The following is a 15,493-nucleotide window of genomic DNA, read 5'->3' on the forward strand; positions in this document are numbered from 1 at the left end:
CTGAGTGATGGGGATAAAAGGAGCAGGGACCCCAGGCCTGAGATCAGAGAGGGACCTGAGCGATGGGGATAAAAGGAGCGGGGATCCGAGGCCTGAGATCAGAGAGGGACCTGAGTGATGGGGATAAAAGGAGCAGGGACCCCAGGCCTGAGATCAGAGAGGGACCTGAGCGATGGGGATAAAAGGAGCGGGGACCCGAGGCCTGAGATCAGAGATGGACCTGAGCGATGGGGATAAAAGGAGCAGGGACCCCAGGCCTGAGATCAGAGAGGGACCTGAGCGATGGGGATAAAAGGAGCGGGGACCCGAGGCCTGAGATCAGAGAGGGACCAGAGCGATGGGGATAAAAGGAGCAGGGACCCCAGGCCTGAGATCAGAGGGCGACCTGAGCGATGGGGATAAAATGAGCAGTGACCCCAGGCCTGAGATCAGAGAGGAACCTGAGCGATGGGGATAAAAGGAGTGGGGACCCGAGGCCTGAGATCAGAGAGGGACCTGAGCGATGGGGATAAAAGGAGCGGGGACCCGAGGCCTGAGATCAGAGAGGGACCTGAGCGATGGGGATAAACGGAGCAGTATCCCCAGCCTGAGATCAGAGAGGGACCTGAGCGATAAGGATAAAAGGAGCAGGGACCCGAGGCCTGAGATCAGAGAGGGACCTGAGTGATGGGGATAAAAGGAGCAGGGACCCCAGGCCTGAGATCAGAGAGGGACCTGAGCGATGGGGATAAAAGGAGCGGGGACCCGAGGCCTGAGATCAGAGAGGGACCTGAGCGATGGGGATAAAAGGAGCGGGGACCCGAGGCCTGAGATCAGAGAGGGACCAGAGCGATGGGGATAAAAGGAGCAGGGACCCCAGGCCTGAGATCAGAGGGGGACCTGAGCGATGAGGATAAAAGGAGCGGGGACCCGAGGCCTGAGATCAGAGAGGGATCTGAGCGATGGGGAAAAAAGGAGCGGGGACCCGAGGCCTGAGATCAGAGAGGGACCTGAGCGATAAGGATAAAAGGAGTGGGGACCCGAGGCCTGAGATCAGAGAGGGACCTGAGCGATGGGGATAAAAGGAGCAGTGACCAGAGGCCTGAGATCAGAGAGGGACCTGAGCGATGAGGATAAAAGGAGCAGTGACCCCAGGCCTGAGATCAGAGAGGGACCTGAGCGATGGGGATAAACGGATCAGTGACCCCAGCCTGAGATCAGAGAGCGACCTGAGCGATCAGGATAAAAGGAGCAGGGACCCGAGGCCTGAGATCAGAGAGGGACCTGAGCGATGGGGATAAAAGGAGCGGGGACCCGAGGCCTGAGATCAGAGATGGACCTGAGCGATGGGGATAAAAGGAGCGGGTACCCGAGGCCTGAGATCAGAGAGGGACCTGAGATCAGAGAGGGACCTGAGCGATGGGGATAAAAGGAGCGGGGACCCGAGGCCTGAGATCAGAGAGGGACCTGAGCGATGGGGATAAAAGGAGCGGGGACCCGAGGCCTGAGATCAGAGAGGGACCTGAGCGATGGGGATAAAAGGAGCGGGGACCCGAGGCCTGAGATCAGAGAGGGACCTGAGCGATGGGGATAAAAGGAGCGGGGACCCGAGGCCTGAGATCAGAGAGGGACCTGAGCGATGGGGATAAAAGGAGCAGTGACCCCAGGCCTGAGATCAGAGAGGGACCCGAGTGATGGAGATAAAAGGAGCAGTGACCCCAGGCCTGAGATCAGAGAGGGACCTGAGCGATGGGGATAAAAGGAGCGGGGACCCCAGACCTGAGATCAGAGAGGGACCTGAGAAATGGGGATAAAAGGAGCGGGGACCCCAGACCTGAGAACAGAGAGGGACCTGAGCGATGGGGATAAAAGAAGCGGGGACCCGAGGCCTGAGATCAGAGAGGGACCAGAGCGATGGGGATAAAAGGAGCAGTGACCCCAGGCCTGAGATCAGAGAGAGACCTGAGCGATGGGGATAAAAGGAGCGGGGACCCGAAGCCTGAGATCGGAGAGGGACCTGAGCGATGGGGATAAAAGGAGCAGTGACCAGAGGCCTGAGATCAGAGAGGGACCTGAGCGATAAGGATAAAAGGAGTGGGGACCCGAGGCCTGAGATCAGAGAGGGACCTGAGCGATGGGGATAAAAGGAGCAGGGACCCCAGGCCTGAGATCAGAGAGAGACCTGAGCGATGGGGATAAAAGGAGCGGGGACCCGTGGCCTGAGATCAGAGAGGGACCAGAGCGATGTGGATAAAAGGAGCAGGGACCCCAGGCCTGAGATCACAGGGGGACCTGAGCGATGGGGATAAAATGAGCAGTGACCCCAGGCCTGAGATCAGAGAGGGACCTGAGCGATGGGGATAAAATGAGCAGTGACCCCAGGCCTGAGATCAGAGAGGGACCTGAGCGATGGGGATAAAAGGAGCAGGGACCCCAGGCCTGAGATCAGAGAGGGACCTGAGCGATGGGGATAAAAGGAGCGGGGACCCGAGGCCTGAGATCAGAGAGGTACCTGAGCGATGGGGATAAAAGGAGCAGGGACCCGATGCCTGAGATCGGAGAGGGACCTGAGTGATGGGGATAAAAGGAGCAGTGACCCCAGGCCTGAGATCAGAGAGGGACCTGAGCGATGCGGATAAAAGGAGCAGTGACCAGAGGCCCGAGATCAGAGAGGGACCTGAGCGAGGAGAATAAAAGGAGCAGTGACCCCAGGCCTGAGATCAGAGAGGGACCTGAGCGATGGGGATAAAAGGAGCAGGGACCCGAGGCCTGAGATCAGAGAGGGACCTGAGTGATGGGGATAAAAGGAGCAGTGACCCCAGGCCTGAGATCAGAGAGGGACCTGAGCGATGGGGATAAAAGGAGCAGGGACCCCAGGCCTGAGATCAGAGAGGGACCTGAGCGATAAGGATAAAATGAGTAGGAACCCCAGGCCTGAGATCAGAGAGGGACCTGAGCGATGGGGATAAAAGAAGCAGTGACCCCAGGCCTGAGATCAGAGAGGGACCTGAGCGATGGGGATAAAAGGAGCAGTGACCCTAGGCCTGAGATCAGAGAGGGACCTGAGCGATGGGGATAAAAGGAGCGGGGACCCGAGGCCTGAGATCAGAGACCTGAGGCCTGAGATCAGAGAGGGTCCTGAGCGATGGGGATAAAAGGAGCAGTGACCCCAGGCCTGAGGTCAGAGAGGGACCTGAGCAATAAGGATAAAAGGAGCAGTGACGAGAGGCCTGAGATCAGAGAGGGACCTGAGCGATGGGGATAAAAGGAGCGGGGACCCGAGGCCTGAGATCAGAGAGGGACCTGAGCGATGGGGATAAAAGGAGCAGTGACCCGAGGCCTGAGATCAGAGAGGGACCTAAGCGATGGGGATAAAAGGAGCGGGGACCCCACGCCTGAGATCAGAGAGGGACCTGAGCGATAAGGATAAAAGGAGCGGGGGACCCGAGGCCTGAGATCAGAGAGGGACCTGAGCGATGGAGATAAAAGGAGCAGTGACCCCAGGCCTGAGATCAGATAGGGACCTGAGCGATGAGGATAAAAGGAGCAGTGACCCCAGGCCTGAGAACAGAGAGGGACCTGAGCGATGGGGATAAAAGGAGCGGGGGACCACAGGCCTGAGATCAGAGAGGGACCTGAGCGATGGGGATAAAATGAGTAGGAACCCCAGGCCTGAGATCAGAGAGGGACCTGAGCGATGGGGATAAAAGAAGCAGTGACCCCAGGCCTGAGATCAGAGAGGGACCTGAGCGATGGGGATAAAATGAGTAGGAACCCCAGGCCTGAGATCAGAGAGGGACCTGAGCGATGGGGATAAAAGGAGCAGTGACCCTAGGCCTGAGATCAGAGAGGGACCTGAGCGATGGGGATAAAAGGAGCGGGGACCCGAGGCCTGAGATCAGAGAGGGACCTGAGCGATGAGGATAAAAGGAGCAGGGACCCGATGACTGAGATCAGAAAGGGAGCTGAGCGATGGGGATAAAAGGAGCAGTGACCCCAGGCCTGAGATCAGAGAGGGACCTGAGCGATGGGAATAAAAGGAGCAGGGACCGAGGCCTGAGATCAGAGAGGGACCTGAGCGATGGGGATAAAAGGAGCAGTGACCCCAGGCCTGAGATCAGAGAGGGACCTGAGCGATGGGGATAAAAGGAGCGGGGGAGCCGAGGCCTGAGATCAGAGAGGGACCTGAGCGATAAGGATAAAAGGAGCGGGGACCCGAGGCCTGAGATCAGCGACGGACCTGAGCGATGGGGATAAAAGGAGCAGTGACCAGAGGCCTGAGATCAGAGAGGGACCTGAGCGATGGAGATAAAAGGATCAGGGACCCCAGGCCTGAGATCAGAGAGAGACCTGAGCGATGGGGATAAAAGGAGCAGGGACCCCAGGCCTGAGATCAGAGAGGGACCTGAGCGATGGGGATAAAAGGAGCAGGGACCCCAGGCCTGAGATCAGAGAGGGACCTGAGCGATGGGGATAAAAGGAGCGGCGACCCGAGGCCTGAGATCAGAGAGGGACCTGAGCGATAAGGATAAAAGGAGCGGGGACCCGAGGCCTGAGATCAGAGAGAGACCTGAGCGATGGGGATAAAAGGAGCGGGGACCCCAGGCCTGATATCAGAGAGGGACCTGAGCGATGGGGATAAAAGGAGCAGTGACTCGAGGCCTGAGATCAGAGAGGGACCTGAGCGATGGGGATAAAAGGAGCGGCGACCCCAGGCCTGAGATCAGAGAGGGACCTGAGCGATGGGGATAAAATGAGCGGCGACCCCAGGCCTGAGATCAGAGAGGGACCTGAGCGATGGGGATAAAAGGAGCAGGGACCCGAGGCCTGCGATCAGAGAGGGACCTGAGCTTTGGGGATAAAAGGAGCGGGGACCCGAGGCCTGAGATCAGAGAGGGACCTGAGCGATGGGGATAGAAGGAGCGGGGACCCGAGGCCTGACATCAGAGAGGGACCTGAGCGATGGGGATAAAAGGAGCAGTGACCCTACGCCTGAGATCAGAGAGGGACCTGAGCGATGGGGATAAAAGGAGCAGTGACCCTAGGCCTGAGATCAGAGAGGGACCTGAGCGATGGGGATAAAAGGAGCAGTGACCCTCGGCCTGAGATCAGAGAGGGACCTGAGCGATGGGGATAAAAGGAGCGGGGACCCGAGGCCTGAGATCAGAGAGGGACCTGAGCGATGAGGATAAAAGGAGCAGTGACCCCAGGCCTGACATCAGAGAGGGACGTGAGCGATGGGGATAAAAGGAGCAGTGACCCGAGGCCTGAGATCAGAGAGGGACCAGAGCGATGGGGATAAAAGGAGCAGGGACCCCAGGCCTGGGATCAGAGAGGGACCTGAGCGATGGGGATAAAAGGAGCAGTGACCCGAGGCCTGAGATCAGAGAGGGACCAGAGCGATGGGGATAAAAGGAGCAGGGACCCCAGGCCTGAGATCAGAGAGGGACCTGAGCGATGGGGATAAAAGGAGCGGGGACCCGAGGCCTGAGATCAGAGAGGGACCAGAGCGATGGGGATAAAAGGAGCAGGGACCCCAGGCCTGGGATCAGAGAGGGACCTGAGCGATGGGGATAAAAGGAGCGGGGACCCGAGGCCTGAGATCAGAGATGGACCTGAGCGATGGGGATAAAAGGAGCGGGGACCCCAGGCCTGAGATCAGAGAGGGACCTGAGCAATAAGGATAAAAGGAGCAGTGACCAGAGGCCTGAGATCAGAGAGGGTCCTGAGCGATGGGGATAAAAGGAGCAGTGACCCCAGGCCTGAGATCAGAGAGGGACCTGAGCAATAAGGATAAAAGGAGCAGTGACCCCAGGCCTGAGATCAGAGAGGGACCTGAGCGATGGGGATAAAAGGAGCAGTGACCAGAGGCGTGAGATCAGAGAGGGACCTGAGCGATGGGGATAAAAGGAGCAGTGACCAGAGGCCTGAGATCAGAGAGGGACCTGAGCGATGGGAATAAAAGAAGCGGGGACCCCAGGCCTGAGATCAGAGAGGGACCTGAGCGATGGGAATAAAAGGAGCAGGGACCAGAGGCCTGAGATCAGAGAGGGACCTGAGCGATGGGAATAAAAGAAGCGGGGACCCCAGGCCTGAGATCAGAGAGGGACCTGAGCGATGGAGATAAAAGGAGCAGTGACCCCAGGCCTGAGATCAGACAGGGACCTGAGCAATGGGGATAAAAGGAGCAGTGACCCCAGGCCTGAGATCAGAGAGGGACCTGAGCGATGGGGATAAAAGGAGCGGGGGACCCCAGGCCTGAGATCAGAGAGGGACCTGAGCGATGGGGATAAAAGGAGCAGTGACCCCAGGCCTGAGATCAGAGAGGGACCTGAGCGATTGGGATAAAAGGAGCAGTGACCCCAGGCCTGAGATCAGAGAGGGACCTGAGCGATGGGGATAAAAGGAGCAGTGATCCCAGGCCTGAGATCAGAGAGAGACCTGAGCGATGGGGATAAAAGGAGCGGGGACCCGATGCCTTAGATCAGAGAGGGACCTGAGCAATAAGGATAAAAGGAGCAGTGACCCCAGGCCTGAGATCAGAGAGGGACCTGAGCGATGGGGATAAAAGGAGCAGGGACCCGAGGCCTGAGATCAGAGAGGGACCTGAGCGATGGGGATAAAAGGAGCAGGGACCCCAGGCCTGAGATCAGAGAGGGACCTGAGCGATGGGGATAAAAGGAGCGGGGACCCGAGGCCTGAGATCAGAGGGGGACCTGAGCGATGGGGATAAACGGAGCAGTGACCCCAGCCTGAGATCAGAGAGGGACCTGAGCGATAAGGATAAAAGGAGCAGGGACCCGAGGCCTGAAATCAGAGAGGGACCTGAGTGATGGCGATAAAAGGAGCAGGGACCCCAGGCCTGAGATCAGAGAGGGACCTGAGCGATGGGGATAAAAGGAGCGGGGACCCGAGGCCTGAGATCAGAGAGGGACCTGAGCGATGGGGATAAAAGGAGCGGGGACCCGAGGCCTGAGATCAGAGAGGGACCAGAGCGATGGGGATAAAAGGAGCAGGGACCCCAGGCCTGAGATCAGAGGGGGACCTGAGCGATGGGGATAAAATGAGCGGGGACCCGAGGCCTGAGATCAGAGAGGGACCTGAGCGATGGGGATAAAAGGAGCGGGGACCCGAGGCCTGAGATCAGAGAGGGACCTGAGCGATAAGGATAAAAGGAGCGGGGACCCGAGGCCTGAGATCAGAGAGGGACCTGAGCGATGGGGATAAAAGGAGCAGAGACCAGAGGCCTGAGATCAGAGAGGGACCTGAGCGATGAGGATAAAAGGAGCAGTGACCCCAGGCCTGAGATCAGAGAGGGACCTGAGCGATAAGGATAAAAGGAGCAGCGACCCGAGGCCTGAGATCAGAGAGGGACCTGAGTGATGGGGATAAAAGGAGCAGGGACCCCAGGCCTGAGATCAGAGAGGGACCTGAGCGATGGGGATAAAAGGAGCGGGGACCCGAGGCCTGAGATCAGAGAGGGACCTGAGATCAGAGAGGGACCTGAGCGATGGGGATAAAAGGAGCGGGGACCCGAGGCCTGAGATCAGAGAGGGACCAGAGCGATGGGGATAAAAGGAGCAGGGACCCCAGGCCTGAGATCAGAGGGGGACCTGAGCGATGGGATAAAATGAGCAGTGACCCCAGGCCTGAGATCAGAGAGGAACCTGAGCGATGGGGATAAGAGGAGTGGGGACCCGAGGCCTGAGATCAGAGAGGGACCTGAGCGATGGGGATAAAAGGAGCGGGGACCCGAGGCCTGAGATCAGAGAGGGACCTGAGCGATGGGGATAAACGGAGCAGTGACCCCAGCCTGAGATCAGAGAGGGACCTGAGCGATTAGGATAAAAGGAGCAGGGACCCGAGGCCTGAGATCAGAGAGGGACCTGAGTGATGGGGATAAAAGGAGCAGGGACCCCAGGCCTGAGATCAGAGAGGGACCTGAGCGATGGGGATAAAAGGAGCGGGGACCCGAGGCCTGAGATCAGAGAGGGACCTGAGCGATGGGGATAAAAGGAGCGGGGACCCGAGGCCTGAGATCAGAGAGGGACCAGAGCGATGGGGATAAAAGGAGCAGGGACCCCAGGCCTGAGATCAGAGGGGGACCTGAGCGATGAGGATAAAAGGAGCGGGGACCCGAGGCCTGAGATCAGAGAGGGACCTGAGCGATGGGGATAAAAGGAGCGGGGATCGAGGCCTGAGATCAGAGAGGGACCTGAGCGATAAGGATAAAAGGAGCGGGGACCCGAGGCCTGAGATCAGAGAGGGACCTGAGCGATGGGGATAAAAGGAGCAGTGACCAGAGGCCTGAGATCAGAGAGGGACCTGAGCGATGGGGATAAAAGGAGCAGTGACCCCAGGCCTGAGATCAGAGAGGGACCTGAGCGATGGGGATAAAAGGAGCAGTGACCCCAGCCTGAGATCAGAGAGGGACCTGAGCGATCAGGATAAAAGGAGCAGGGACCCGAGGCCTGAGATCAGAGAGGGACCTGAGCGATGGGGATAAAAGGAGCGGGGACCCGAGGCCTGAGATCAGAGATGGACCTGAGCGATGGGGATAAAAGGAGCGGGGACCCGAGGCCTGAGATCAGAGAGGGACCTGAGCGATGGGGATAAAAGGAGTGGGGACCCGAGGCCTGAGATCAGAGAGGGACCTGAGCGATGGGGATAAAAGGAGCAGTGACCCCAGGCCTGAGATCAGAGAGGGACCCGAGCGATGGAGATAAAAGGAGCAGTGACCCCAGGCCTGAGATCAGAGAGGGACCTGAGCGATGGGGATAAAAGGAGCGGCGACCCCAGGCCTGAGATCAGAGAGGGACCTGAGCGATGAGGATAAAAGGAGCAGGGACCCGAGGCCTGAGATCAGAGAGGGACCTGAGCGATGCGGATAAAAGGAGCAGTGACCCCAGGCCTGAGATCAGAGAGGGACCTGAGCGATGGGGATAAAAGGAGCGGGGACCCGAGGCCTGAGATCAGAGAGGGACCAGAGCGATGGGGATAAAAGGAGCAGGGACCCCAGGCCTGAGATCAGAGAGGGACCTGAGCGATGGGGATAAAAGGAGCGGGGACCCGAGGCCTGAGATCAGAGAGGGACCTGAGCGATGGGGATAAAAGGAGCGGGGACCCCAGGCCTGAGATCAGAGAGGGACCTGAGCAATAAGGATAAAAGGAGCAGTGACCAGAGGCCTGAGATCAGAGAGGGACCTGAGCGATGGGAATAAAAGAAGCGGGGACCCCAGGCCTGAGATCAGACAGGGACCTGAGCAATGGGGATAAAAGGAGCAGTGACCCCAGGCCTGAGATCAGAGAGCGACCTGAGCGATGGGGATAAAAGGAGCGGGGGACCACAGGCCTGAGATCAGAGAGGGACCTGAGCGATGGGGATAAAAGGAGCAGTGACCCCAGGCCTGAGATCAGAGAGGTACCTGAGCGATGGGGATAAAAGGAGCAGGGACCCGAGGCCTGAGATCAGAGAGGGACCTGAGCGATGGGGATAAAAGGAGCAGTGACCCCAGGCCTGAGATCAGAGAGAGACCTGAGCGATGGGGATAAAAGGAGCGGGGACCCGATGCCTTAGATTAGAGAGGGACCTGAGCAATAAGGATAAAAGGAGCAGTGACCCCAGGCCTGAGATCAGAGAGGGACCTGAGCGATGGGGATAAAAGGAGCAGGGACCCGAGGCCTGAGATCAGAGAGGGACCTGAGCGATGGGGATAAAAGGAGCAGGGACCCTAGGCCTGAGATCAGAGAGGGACCTGAGCGATGGGGATAAAAGGAGTGGGGACCCGAGGCCTGAGATCAGAGAGGGACCTGAGCGATGGGGATAAAAGGAGCGGGGACCCGAGGCCTGAGATCAGAGAGGGACCTGAGCGATAAGGATAAAAGGAGCGGGGACCCGAGGCCTGAGATCAGAGAGGGACCTGAGCGATGGGGATAAAAGGAGCAGAGACCAGAGGCCTGAGATCAGAGAGGGACCTGAGCGATGGGGATAAAAGGAGCAGGGACCCCAGGCCTGAGATCAGAGAGGGACCTGAGCGATGGGGATAAAAGGAGCGGGGATCCGAGGCCTGAGATCAGAGAGGGACCTGAGTGATGGGGATAAAAGGAGCAGGGACCCCAGGCCTGAGATCAGAGAGGGACCTGAGCGATGGGGATAAAAGGAGCGGGGACCCGAGGCCTGAGATCAGAGATGGACCTGAGCGATGGGGATAAAAGGAGCAGGGACCCCAGGCCTGAGATCAGAGAGGGACCTGAGCGATGGGGATAAAAGGAGCGGGGACCCGAGGCCTGAGATCAGAGAGGGACCAGAGCGATGGGGATAAAAGGAGCAGGGACCCCAGGCCTGAGATCAGAGGGCGACCTGAGCGATGGGGATAAAATGAGCAGTGACCCCAGGCCTGAGATCAGAGAGGAACCTGAGCGATGGGGATAAAAGGAGTGGGGACCCGAGGCCTGAGATCAGAGAGGGACCTGAGCGATGGGGATAAAAGGAGCGGGGACCCGAGGCCTGAGATCAGAGAGGGACCTGAGCGATGGGGATAAACGGAGCAGTATCCCCAGCCTGAGATCAGAGAGGGACCTGAGCGATAAGGATAAAAGGAGCAGGGACCCGAGGCCTGAGATCAGAGAGGGACCTGAGTGATGGGGATAAAAGGAGCAGGGACCCCAGGCCTGAGATCAGAGAGGGACCTGAGCGATGGGGATAAAAGGAGCGGGGACCCGAGGCCTGAGATCAGAGAGGGACCTGAGCGATGGGGATAAAAGGAGCGGGGACCCGAGGCCTGAGATCAGAGAGGGACCAGAGCGATGGGGATAAAAGGAGCAGGGACCCCAGGCCTGAGATCAGAGGGGGACCTGAGCGATGAGGATAAAAGGAGCAGTGACCAGAGGCCTGAGATCAGAGAGGGACCTGAGCGATGAGGATAAAAGGAGCAGTGACCCCAGGCCTGAGATCAGAGAGGGACCTGAGCGATGAGGATAAAAGGAGCAGTGACCAGAGGCCTGAGATCAGAGAGGGACCTGAGCGATGAGGATAAAAGGAGCGGGGACCCGAGGCCTGAGATCAGAGAGGGACCTGAGCGATAAGGATAAAAGGAGTGGGGACCCGAGGCCTGAGATCAGAGAGGGACCTGAGCGATGGGGATAAAAGGAGCAGTGACCAGAGGCCTGAGATCAGAGAGGGACCTGAGCGATGAGGATAAAAGGAGCAGTGACCCCAGGCCTGAGATCAGAGAGGGACCTGAGCGATGGGGATAAACGGATCAGTGACCCCAGCCTGAGATCAGAGAGCGACCTGAGCGATCAGGATAAAAGGAGCAGGGACCCGAGGCCTGAGATCAGAGAGGGACCTGAGCGATGGGGATAAAAGGAGCGGGGACCCGAGGCCTGAGATCAGAGATGGACCTGAGCGATGGGGATAAAAGGAGCGGGTACCCGAGGCCTGAGATCAGAGAGGGACCTGAGATCAGAGAGGGACCTGAGCGATGGGGATAAAAGGAGCGGGGACCCGAGGCCTGAGATCAGAGAGGGACCTGAGCGATGGGGATAAAAGGAGCGGGGACCCGAGGCCTGAGATCAGAGAGGGACCTGAGCGATGGGGATAAAAGGAGCGGGGACCCGAGGCCTGAGATCAGAGAGGGACCTGAGCGATGGGGATAAAAGGAGCGGGGACCCGAGGCCTGAGATCAGAGAGGGACCTGAGCGATGGGGATAAAAGGAGCAGTGACCCCAGGCCTGAGATCAGAGAGGGACCCGAGTGATGGAGATAAAAGGAGCAGTGACCCCAGGCCTGAGATCAGAGAGGGACCTGAGCGATGGGGATAAAAGGAGCGGGGACCCCAGACCTGAGATCAGAGAGGGACCTGAGAAATGGGGATAAAAGGAGCGGGGACCCCAGACCTGAGAACAGAGAGGGACCTGAGCGATGGGGATAAAAGAAGCGGGGACCCGAGGCCTGAGATCAGAGAGGGACCAGAGCGATGGGGATAAAAGGAGCAGTGACCCCAGGCCTGAGATCAGAGAGAGACCTGAGCGATGGGGATAAAAGGAGCGGGGACCCGAAGCCTGAGATCGGAGAGGGACCTGAGCGATGGGGATAAAAGGAGCAGTGACCCGAGGCCTGAGATCAGAGAGGGACCTGAGCGATAAGGATAAAAGGAGTGGGGACCCGAGGCCTGAGATCAGAGAGGGACCTGAGCGATGGGGATAAAAGGAGCAGGGACCCCAGGCCTGAGATCAGAGAGAGACCTGAGCGATGGGGATAAAAGGAGCGGGGACCCGTGGCCTGAGATCAGAGAGGGACCAGAGCGATGTGGATAAAAGGAGCAGGGACCCCAGGCCTGAGATCACAGGGGGACCTGAGCGATGGGGATAAAATGAGCAGTGACCCCAGGCCTGAGATCAGAGAGGGACCTGAGCGATGGGGATAAAATGAGCAGTGACCCCAGGCCTGAGATCAGAGAGGGACCTGAGCGATGGGGATAAAAGGAGCAGGGACCCCAGGCCTGAGATCAGAGAGGGACCTGAGCGATGGGGATAAAAGGAGCGGGGACCCGAGGCCTGAGATCAGAGAGGTACCTGAGCGATGGGGATAAAAGGAGCAGGGACCCGATGCCTGAGATCGGAGAGGGACCTGAGTGATGGGGATAAAAGGAGCAGTGACCCCAGGCCTGAGATCAGAGAGGGACCTGAGCGATGCGGATAAAAGGAGCAGTGACCAGAGGCCCGAGATCAGAGAGGGACCTGAGCGAGGAGAATAAAAGGAGCAGTGACCCCAGGCCTGAGATCAGAGAGGGACCTGAGCGATGGGGATAAAAGGAGCGGGGACCCGAGGCCTGAGATCAGAGAGGGACCTGAGCGATGGGGATAAAAGGAGCAGGGACCCGAGGCCTGAGATCAGAGAGGGACCTGAGTGATGGGGATAAAAGGAGCAGTGACCCCAGGCCTGAGATCAGAGAGGGACCTGAGCGATGGGGATAAAAGGAGCAGTGACCCTAGGCCTGAGATCAGAGAGGTACCTGAGCGATGGGGATAAAAGGAGCAGGGACCCGAGGCCTGAGATCAGAGAGGGACCTGAGCGATGAGGATAAAAGGAGCGGGGACCCGAGGCCTGAGATCAGAGAGGGACCTCAGCGATGAGGATAAAAGGAGCGGGGACCCGAGGCCTGAGATCAGAGAGGGACCTGAGCGATGGAGATAAAAGGAGCAGTGACCAGAGGCCTGAGATCAGAGAGGGACCTGAGCGATGGGGATAAAAGGAGCAGGGACCACAGGCCTGAGATCAGAGAGGGACCTGAGCGATGGGGATAAAAGGAGCAGGGACCACAGGCCTGAGATCAGAGAGGGACCTGAGCGATGGGGATAAAAGGAGCGGGGGACCCGAGGCCTGAGATCAGAGAGGGACCTGAGCGATGGGGATAAAAGGAGCAGTGACCAGAGGCCTGAGAACAGAGAGGGACCTGAGCGATGGGGATAAAAGGAGCGGGGAGCCGAGGGCTGAGATCAGAGAGGGACCTGAGTGATGGGGATAAAAGGAGCAGTGACCCCAGGCCTGAGATCAGAGAGGGATCTGAGCGATGGGGATAAAAGAAGCAGTGACCCTAGGCCTGAGATCAGAGAGGGACCTGAGCGATGAGGATAAAAGGAGCGGGGACACGAGGCCTGAGATCAGAGAGGGACCTGAGCAATAAGGATAAAAGGAGCGGGGACCCGAGGCCTGAGATCAGAGAGGGACCTGAGCGATGGGGATAAAAGGAGCAGTGACCAGAGGCCTGAGATCAGAGAGGGGCCTGAGCGATGGGGATAAAAGGAGCAGTGACCCCAAGCCTGAGATCAGAGAGTTAGCTGAGCGATAAGGATAAAAGGAGCAGTGACCCCAGGCCTGAGATCAGAGAGGGACCAGAGCGATGGGGATAAAAGGAGCGGGGACCCCAGGCCTGAGATCAGAGAGGGACCTGAGCGATGGGGATAAAAGGAGCGGGGACCCGAGGCCTGAGATCAGAGAGGGACCTGAGCGACAAGGATAAAAGGAGCGGGGACCCGAGGCCTGAGATCAGAGAGGGACCTGAGCGATGGGGATAAAAGGAGCGGGGACCCCAGGCCTGAGATCAGAGAGTTAGCTGAGCGATAAGGATAAAAGGAGCAGTGACCCCAGGCCTGAGATCAGAGAGGGACCTGAGCGATGGGGATAAAAGGAGCAGTGACCCCAGGCCTGAGATCAGAGAGGGACCTGAGCGATGGGGATAAAAGGAGCAGGGACCCCAGGCCTGAGATCAGAGAGGGACCTGAGCGATGGGGATAAAAGGAGCAGTGACCCCAGGCCTGAGATCAGAGCGGGACCTGAGTGATGAGGATAAAAGGAGCGGGGGACTCGAAGCCTGAGATCAGAGAGGGACCTGAGCGATGGAGATAAAAGGAGCAATGACCCCAGGCCTGAGATCAGAGAGGGACCTGAGCGATGGGGACAAAAGGAGCAGGGACCCCAGGCCTGAGATCAGAGAGGGACCTGAGCAATAAGGATAAAAGGAGCAGTGACCAGAGGCCTGAGATCAGAGAGGGACCTGAGCGATGGGGATAAAAGGAGCGGGGACCCAAGGCCTGAGATCAGAGAGGGACCTGAGCGATGGGGATAAAAGGAGCAGGGACCCGAGGCCTGAGATCAGAGAGGGACCTGAGCGATGGGGATAAAAGGAGCGGGGACCCCAGGCCTGAGATCAGAGAGGGACCTGAGCGATGAGGATAAAAGGAGCGGGGACCCGAGGCCTGAGATCAGAGAGGGACCTCAGCGATGGAGATAAAAGGAGCAGTGACCACAGGCCTGAGATCAGAGAGGGACCTGAGCGATGGTGATAAAAGGAGAAGGGACCACAGGCCTGAGATCAGAGAGGGACCTGAGCGATGGGGATAAAAGGAGCGGGGGACCCGAGGCCTGAGATCAGAGAGGGACCTGAGCGATGGGGATAAAAGGAGCAGTGACCCCAGGCCTGAGATCAGAGAGGGACCTGAGCGATGGGGATAAAAGGAGCAGTGACCCTAGGCCTGAGATCAGAGAGGGACCTGAGCGATGAGGATAAAAGGAGCGGGGACCCGAGGCCTGAGATCAGAGAGGGACCTGAGCGATGAGGATAAAAGGAGCAGGGACCCCAGGCCTGAGATCAGAGAGGGACCTGAGCGATGGGGATAAAAGGAGCGGGGACCCGAGGCCTGAGATCAGAGAGGGACCTGAGCAATAAGGATAAAAGGAGCAGTGACCCCAGGCCTGAGATCAGAGAGGGACCTGAGCGATGGGGATAAAAGGAGCGGGGACCCGAGGCCTGAGATCAGAGAGGGACCTGAGCGATGGGGATAAACGGAGCAGTGACCCTAGCCTGAGATCAGAGAGGGATCTGAGCGATGGGGATAAAAGGAGCAGGGACCCGAGGCCTGAGATCAGAGAGGGACCTGAGTGATGGGGATAAAAGGAGCAGGGACCCCAGGCCTGAGATCAGAGAGGGACCTGAGCGATGGGGATAAAAGG

This window comes from Pristiophorus japonicus, unplaced genomic scaffold (assembly GCF_044704955.1).
Source record: "Pristiophorus japonicus isolate sPriJap1 unplaced genomic scaffold, sPriJap1.hap1 HAP1_SCAFFOLD_692, whole genome shotgun sequence".
Classification (NCBI taxonomy): Eukaryota; Metazoa; Chordata; class Chondrichthyes; family Pristiophoridae; genus Pristiophorus; species Pristiophorus japonicus.